Genomic DNA, 8,600 nt, shown 5'->3' with positions numbered 1-8,600 from the left:
AGAGTTACAGCTGGCTGCGGTGCTCAGTTTGCGAAGGCTCAGAAGCCTTTGTTTATGAACTAGATCAGAAAGATGCATGGCATAAGTCTCTAAGGATAACCGTATTCACTTTTTAGAAAATAACAAGCACTCTCAATCTACTGCTATTGTCCTCAACAGGTTTATGAGAAAGAAGAGGGGTAGATGGGGCTTTTATTTCCACTGCTACAAATCCTGAAGTACTCCTTTGAAGCTAATGATATTACAACAGTATTAAGAGAATGAAACTTACAGCAAAATCCTTCCAAATGTGCTTGGCAATAGCAGTGGTAGTTTCAAAGAGAAATTCATTGAAAGATTTATTGAAAATGAATATGATGATATGATATGATCATGTGCTCTAAAGGCCCAAGGCAGTCCTCAACAACAGTGTGAGGATGCGAGGAGGGAGTACAAGTGTTAAATATAGCAAGAAGCTATGTTAATAACTATCCAGAGTGAGGACAGTTGACATCACACACTGACATGACTATGCCAAAGTTTGCTTTAGGTAAAAGACTGAATTTTCCAGGATGGTCTGGCTGCTGAGTAGGGCCCTACCAATTTCACAGCCATGAAAAATGTATCATGGATCATGAAATAAGCCCTTCTCCACAAAATTTGATGTCTCCTTGTTCCTAGGAGTGCCCCAACACAAGGGGTTTTGTACCTCCTACTGGGCAGGGGAAGGACAGGACCTGTTCCTCCTCTGAAAACTGCTCTAGTGGTGAAAGAGGGGGTGGAATGAGAGCAGACCCACCTCCGCGTGCCTCCCTCTGAAGCAGGACACTGTCTGAGACTGGCCTGCAGCCTGAGGTTCTTGAAGCTGGAGCAGTCTTGTGAAGTTGGATCTGATCTTCCCTGTGTTGCTGGGATTGCCCCATTCAAGGGGCCTTCCCATCTCTGACTGGACAGGGGAAGAGAGGACCTTTCCCTCCACTGCAAACTGCTCTGGTGGTGCAGGGTGGGGGGAACCAGATCAGACCCAACGCTACCTCTTGGAACGTTCTGTGGCTGCAGGAAGCTCTGTGGTTGCTGTTTTCAGAGTACAGCTCTGAAGGCAGCACAGACATGAGGGTGACAATATCATGACCACACCTCCCCACAACAGGTTGGTGGCCACCATCTCCTTTTGGGTTGGGACCCCATGGTTACACCATGAAATTTCAGGTTTAAACAGCTGAAAATGTGAAATTCACCAATTTTCAAACCCTATGGCCATGAAATTGGCCACAATGGACCATGAATTTGGTAGGGCCCTAGCTACGAACCATTCCGGGGATGCAGGACAGCTTTGGTCCCTGCATAAACGAGTTCATACTAGTGAATCTGATCCCAAATCTCTCAGTGGTCAGACATTCCAATCCTCCTTATCTCATTTAACTGTGTGACATGCTCCTAATGCCCTCCCCACAGCACAAAATATTAAAGAGTTATAAGATAAGTGTGGTTGCCTGTCTCTTGGAGCTCCCTATCCTTCTTGTATGTTGGTATCATGCATATCAAGAGCTGTCATGAAGTACAAAAGCACTACCAGATAAAACAAATGAGTATCATTTACATTTACAGAAGCAGCTGTGTTTGTACCTACTCTGTAATAAAACACCCACACCTGGCTCATATCAGCTGTCTCAGACTTACACTTGGGATTTAGGGCCCTGCAAAATTGTATGATTGAGAACAAAGAGCAGTATTTTCTCATGCTTGATTTTATTCTGAATAAATAAGCAACGATATTTGTATCAAAGTTACCATTACTAGAATCATTAGTGACAATTACCTCTTAATGCTTACCCACTGATGCATCTATTAACATTTTGCTGACAGCACCTACCTGCAATACCATCTGTTGTTTGTCCATTTTGTCCGTTACTAATTTTAATCAATTTCAGAGCAGTTACATGCCTCCCTTATCACACCGTTGTCTCCATATGATGGGGTGCCTGCCCCGTGCTTGGTTCTAAAAGGTTAACAGAGACCTTGGGAGGCTATGCAAGAAGCAGCCAGTCACAGATGGACTGTAAGGAGCAGCCAATCAGGGCCAGGCTGGCCCACATAAGAAGGGCTTCAGAGCAGCATCACCCCCTGGAACTTGAGGAAGAAATGCTGGTTGCTCTGCACTGAAGGTAGAAAGCACTCTGGACAGAGCAGTACTGAAGGCTGAGACCCTGTGGCAAGAGCAAAGACGGTGCTGGGAATCATGGAGCAGTGACCCAGAAAAAGGTTCTGAGATGCTGGAGGGGATGCAGCACATAGCTGCCATTTACAGGATTCTTGGGCAGGACCTAGAGAAGTAGTTCTGTTTCTCTCCTGCCTTGCCACTGAGGAAGGGACCGTCAATTGGCTGAAAAAAGACAGGTTACTCACCGTAGTAACGGTGGTTCTTCGAGATGTGTCCCCGTGGGTGCTCCACAATAGGTGTCGGGCTTGCCCGGCGCCGCAGATCGGATCTTCCAAGCAGTTTCTGCCGGACCGCGCATGCGCCGGCGCGCGCCGCTCCCTTGCGCGCTCCTGGCCATGTGCGCGATCCGGTCCCCGCCAGTTCCTTGACCAACCGCCTCGGATGCCCCTGCAAAACACTAACAGAGATCCGAAGCGGGGAGGATGGGCGGGTAGTGGAGCACCCACGGGGACACATCTCAAAGAACCACTGTTACTACGGTGAGTAACCTGTCTTTCTTCTTTGAGTGTCCCCGTGGGTGCTCCACAATAGGTGACTACCCAGCAGTAACCCAAGATAGGAGGTGGGTAATCGGATTATGTGCAGCTTGTCCCCGAGAGGACCGCTGTCGAGAGACGGGTATCCTCTTGGAATACCCTCTGAGGGCGTAATGTTTGGCGAAGGTGTCGTAGGATGACCAGGTCGCCGCTCTGCAAATGTCTTTTAATGCAACGCCCTTGAAAAAGGCTGTTGATGCCGCCACCGCCCTAGTGGAATGAGCCCTGGGAGTGGCCAATAAAGGAGTCTTTTTGAGCTTGTAGCACATTTTTATGCAGGATACGATGTGCTTTGAGATTCTCTGCGAAGAGAGACCTTCTCCTTTCGATTTGGGAGCGAGGGAGACTAGGAGTCTATCCATTTTCCGGAAGGACTTGGTCCTGTCTACGTAGAAGGCTAGCGCCCTCCTCACGTCCAGGAGGTGTAGGCGCGCCTCTTCGTTGGAGTTATGAGGCTTTGGATAAAACGAGGGTAGAACAATAGGTTCGTTAATGTGAAACTCAGAAGAAACTTTGGGAACAAAGGCTGGATGCAGCCGTATGGTTACCGCCTCCTTGGAAAAAACAGTGCAGGGTGGCGTTGCCATGACTGCCGCAAGCTCGCTCACCCTGCGAGCTGACGTAATTGCAAGAAGAAAGGTCGTCTTTATCGTAAGGAGGCGGAGGGGGACCGTGGCCAAGGGCTCGAACGGTGGTCCCATTAGCGCGGTAAGCACCAGGTCCAAGTTCCACGAAGGTGGAAGCGGTTTCTGAGGGGGGTATAGGTTTACCAACCCTTTGAGGAACCTGGTAACCATAGGATGGGCGAACACCGTGTGCCCTTCCTCCTCGTGTCGGAACGCCGAAATGGCGGCAAGGTGGACCTTCAACGAGGATAACGAGAGTCCTCCTCTCTTGAGGTCCAGTAAATACTCTAGTATTGTAGGTATAGGCACCGAAAGGAGGGCCAGCTGTTTGGTAGAACACCAAGCCGTGAAGCGAGTCCATTTCTGCTTGTAGGTCTTCCTGGTGGAAGTCCTCCTGCTACTTTCTAGGACTTGCTGCACTTCCTCTGTGCATGTGCTTTCTAGGGAGCTGAGCCATGGATTAACCACGCTTGTAGTCGCAGGCTTTGGGGGTGCGGGTGCACTATGGACCCCTGGGCTTGCGTGAGCAGATCCGGCGCCACCGGAAGAGGCATCGGTGGACGGTCCGACATGCACAGGAGTAGGGGGAACCATTGCTGTCGATCCCACGTTGGGACTATCAGGATCATCCGGGCCCCTTCCCTCCTGGCTTTCTGCAAGACTTTGTGGATCAGCATTGTGGGAGGAAAAGCATAAAGCAGGGGGCCCCTCCACGGAATCGCGAACGCGTCCCCCAGGGACCCCCATCCCAGTCCTGCCCTGGAGCAGAATCGTGGGCACTTCTTGTTGTGCTGAGTGGCAAACAGGTCTATCTGGGGAAAACCCCATGCGTGGAAAATCGGCCGTAGCAAATCAGGATGGATCTGCCACTCGTGCGTGAGTGCAAAATGCCTGCTCAGCTGGTCTGCCTTCACATTGTGCGGGCCTGGTAAGTATGAGGCTTTCAAGATTATATTGTTGGCGATGCACCAGTTCCATAATCGGACTGCTTCCGCACATAAAGCACGGGATCGAGCTCCTCCTTGCCTGTTTATATAAAACATGGTGGAGGTATTGTCTGTACTGATCCCGACGACTTTGCCTTGTATATGGTCTCGAAAGTGTCTGCAGGCATTGAACACTGCTCTGAGCTCCAGTATATTTATGTGCAGTGACTGCTCCGTGGAGGACCACAGTCCTTGAGTCACCTCTTCGCCCATGTGCGCTCCCCACCCTATGAGGGAGGCATCTGTAGTGAGAAAAACCGATATTTGTGGTTGGTGGAAGGGTACCCCTGTTAGCAAGTTCCTGGGGTTTACCCACCATTGCAGGGATTTGCACACCTCCGCTGTGGGCGACACCACCCTGTGAACGGTGTGTACTGCCGGTTTGTATACGCTCGCCAGCCAGTGCTGCATGCTGCGCATGCGTAACCTGGCGTTCTGTACTACGAACGTCGCCGCTGCCATGTGGCCCAGCAGCTGTAAGCACGTCAAGACCGTCACCGTAGGGCTGAAGGTGATGACCTGCACGAGGGAGCCGATGGCCCGAAAGTGAGCCTCTGGTAGATATACTCTCGCTGTAATAGAGTTTATGCGAGCCCCTATGAACTCTATGTCCTGTGTGGGGTCTATTTTTGATTTTGCCAGATTGATAACCAGGCCGAGTGAAGAGAACGTGTTTGCTGTGACGTGTATCATGCGTAGTACCTCCCCCTTCGAGGCCCCTTTGAGCAGGCAGTCGTCCAGATACGGGAATATAAATACCCCGTCTGTGCAGGTAGGCTGACACCACTGCCAAGGTCTTGGTGAAGACTCTGGGGGCCGAGGAGAGGCCAAACGGTAAGACCTTGTATTGGAAATGTTCGTTGCCTACCATGAACCGGAGGAATTGCCGGTGAGCTGGATGGATAGTTATGTGGAAGTACGCGTCTTGTAAATCGAGGGCTGCGAACCAGTCTCCATCGTCCAGTTCTGTAAGGATGGAGGCGATTGTGATCATCCGAAAGCGTTGCTTGCGCAGGTACCGGCTGAGGCCGCGAAGATCTAAGATGGGCCTCCAGCCTCCTGTCTTTTTCTCCGTGAGGAAGTACCTCGAGTAGAACCCTTTTCCTTGCAGTTGCTCCGGCACTCTTTCCACTGCCCCTATGAGCATGAGATGGTCTACCTCCTGCTTGAGCCTCGCTACATGGGAGGCCTCCTGGAGGTGGGGCCTGGGTGGAGGTCGTGGCGGTGGGAGCGACTGGAAGGGGATGGCATACCCCGTGGCTATGATCTCCAGCACCCATTTGTCTGTGGTGATCCTTTGCCACTGGTCGTAGAATGGTCGGAGGCAATGGTGGAATAGCCGCTTCGGATGACCTTGTGCGATGGTAGTGATGGCGCAGCCCTGGATCTGTGTGTCAAACTTGTGGCCTTTGGCCCTGCCCCAAGGACGCACGGCTCTGTTGTGAACGTCGCCTGGGAGTTCTGTACTGCTGGTGCTGTTGATGTCGCCCTTGCTCGTAACCCCTGTGGTACTGGGGACGCTGTTGCTGATACTGGTACCGTCTTTGTTGAGGGTAGTACTTTTTCTTTCTGTATGGAGGGGTGTAAATCCCCAGGGTCCTAAGTGTGGCTCTTGAATCTTTACTGGAATGAAGGACCGAGTCAGTTGATTCAGCAAACAGCTTCTGCGAGTCGAAGGGAAGGTCAACTATCTTTGCCTGCAGATCCCTCGGTATACCCGAAGTCTGGAGCCAGGACTCCCTTCGCATCACCACTGCCGTAGCTGTGGAACGTGCTGCTGTGTCCGCAACGTCCAGGGCGATCTGAACTCCCGTCCTCGAGGCCGCGTAGCCTTCTTACATGATGGCCTTGAGCACCGGCTTCTTGTCCTCTGGAAGCGAGTCCATGAGGGAGGTTAACCTAGTATAGTTGTCGAAATTATGATTCGCTAAATGCGCTGCATAATTTGCCATTCGCAACATTAGAGTGGAGGAGGAGTAGACCTTTCTGCCGAACAGCTCTAGCTTCTTGGCATCTTTGTCTGTTCCCCCTGTCCTGAATTGAGATGTCTTTGATCTTTGTTGCGACGACTCCACCACCAAGGAATTTGGCTGTGGGTGGCTGAACAGGAACTCCATGCCCTTCGCCGGCACGAAGTATTTCTTATCCGCTCTCTTGTGGACAGGCGGAATAGTCGCAGGGGTCTGCCATATCATAGTGGCGGACTCCAAGATTGCTTCATCAAGCGGTATTGCTATTTTGGAGGAGGCCGGAGGTCTCAGATTTTTGAGGAGCTTATGGTGTTTTTCTTGCACCTCTGCTGTCCGGATCCCTTGCGTGAAGGCCACCCTCTTAAAAAGCTCTTGAAACTGTTTGAGATCGTCCGGGGGATGGATGTCCCCCGGGGCTGTAGCCTCGTCTGGGGAGGAGAGCGAGGAACCGCTGGGGTACGCCTCTCTGGACCCTTCCGGTTCCTGTTGGTGATGGTACACCCTCTCACTAGAGGTTTGTGAGGGAAAATCTCGGGGTTCCATAACCAGTCCCCCCTGAGATGCTTGAGTCTCTGTCCCCGGTTGCAATTGCCCTCGGGGATACGAGATCGTCTGTGGGGATCTTTCCCTTGTAGATTGCCGGTGGTGTCTATGCCCCGCGTGATAGGGGCGACCATGGCAGTATAGGCACTGTTCTTGGGAAGGTGACCTAGACCACTCCCTTGGTGCATACCCTCTGCGTCTGGGGGAGAGAGATCGTCGAGAGATCTGGGACACTGGAGAGAGCGATTTTGAATAGTATTCCAGCGGTTCAAACCCCAGGAAGGGTGAAGGTGGTCCCAGCCAGGGTGAGGCTGGTTGCAAAAATGGAGAAGGGGGCTCCGGGTAGGCTAGGGGGGACCCCTGCCTTCTGGTTGGAGTCTGCAACAAAAGCGGAGGGCTGAGAGAAAGCAACTCCACAGCCCTGTCTGGAGAGGGGCTGCGGTGCCTCGTCTTGTGTGCAGCGTTCCCCCTCCCTTGAGGAGGTAACTCCGCCCCTTGGCGTGTAGGGGATCTCTGCCCCATCCGCGCTGTGCTCGGCACGCTCGAGGGCGGTGCCGCACGCGCGGTGTCCTCCGGTGCCTGCAGGCTGCGTGCCTGCATGCTCTGCACCACCGGTTCCCTGGGGGTTGGTGCCGCTGCTTGCGGTGCCGCCGGTACCGGCACTTGTTTAGCCGCCGCCCTGCCTGCGGTGCGGGGCGGCTGCTTGATTATCGGAGGCTGAGCCGCTTCCACGTGGCTCTCCGTGCCGCCGCCGATCAGCTGTTGCTGCGGCTGGGGGCTGCTTGCTCCTCCCGTCCCGCTCGCTGTTGCTGCCGGCAGGGATCGGGCTGGGGAGGCTTTCCTCCGTTTTTGCACTGATGGGGTGAGGGAGTCAGCTTTCCTTTTATGGGCCCCGGAGGGTCCCTCCTGCTGCGGCCACTCCAGCACGTCCGGCTGGAGGGCCTTGTCGAAGAGCAGCATTTTAAGCCGCATCTCCCTGTCCTTCCTTGCTCTGGCTGTTAGTTTTGCACAGAAGGAGCATTTCTGTGTAACATGGGACTCCCCAAGGCACCTTATGCATAGACTGTGCCCATCAGACGCTGGCATTGCCTCTCGGCAGGACTCACATTTCTTAAATCCTGAAGAGGACATTGTTGGTGAGTCTTTCAGTTGTTAACGGGTACTTAGCACCTTCTCTGTGCTGTTTTCCCCTTCTCTGATGGCCTGCCGCAGCAGGAGGGCTGATGGCCCTAGGCTGCTGGCCTCCGGCGCTTGTTGCTGGGACTGGACTGAATGCCGTCCCGCTTGCTGTTTGTTTTTTTTTTTTTTTTGAAAAATAACAACCGGCTAACTTGCAGTAGCCTAAGAACTTGAAAACTTTAAGAAAACTTTAAAGAAAAAACAGTTAAAACCACTGAATACGCTAACTTGGCCTTAGCCTAGTTCGGATTCCGTCTGCAGCCGACGGCGGTTCAGAGGAACTGGCGGGGACCGGATAGCGCACATGGCCAGGAGCGTGCAAGGCAGCGGCGCGCGCCGGCGCATGCGTGGTCCAGCAGAAACTGCTTGGAAGATCCGATCTGCGGCGCCGGGCAAGCCCGACACCTATTGTGGAGCACCCACGGGGACACTCGAAGAAGAAGCTGCAATTGGGTGAACCATGGACTGTGATTCTGTTCCCAAACAATATGGGAGAAAAGAGTGTATCACAGCAGAAGGCCTGTGTCATAAAGAGAACTCTGCAGTCCTAGGAGTGATGT

This window comes from Carettochelys insculpta, chromosome 2 (assembly GCF_033958435.1).
Source record: "Carettochelys insculpta isolate YL-2023 chromosome 2, ASM3395843v1, whole genome shotgun sequence".
NCBI lineage: Eukaryota > Metazoa > Chordata > Testudines > Carettochelyidae > Carettochelys > Carettochelys insculpta.
The sequence above is the reverse complement of the archived record's forward strand: the minus strand, read 5'-3'. Positions refer to the sequence as shown.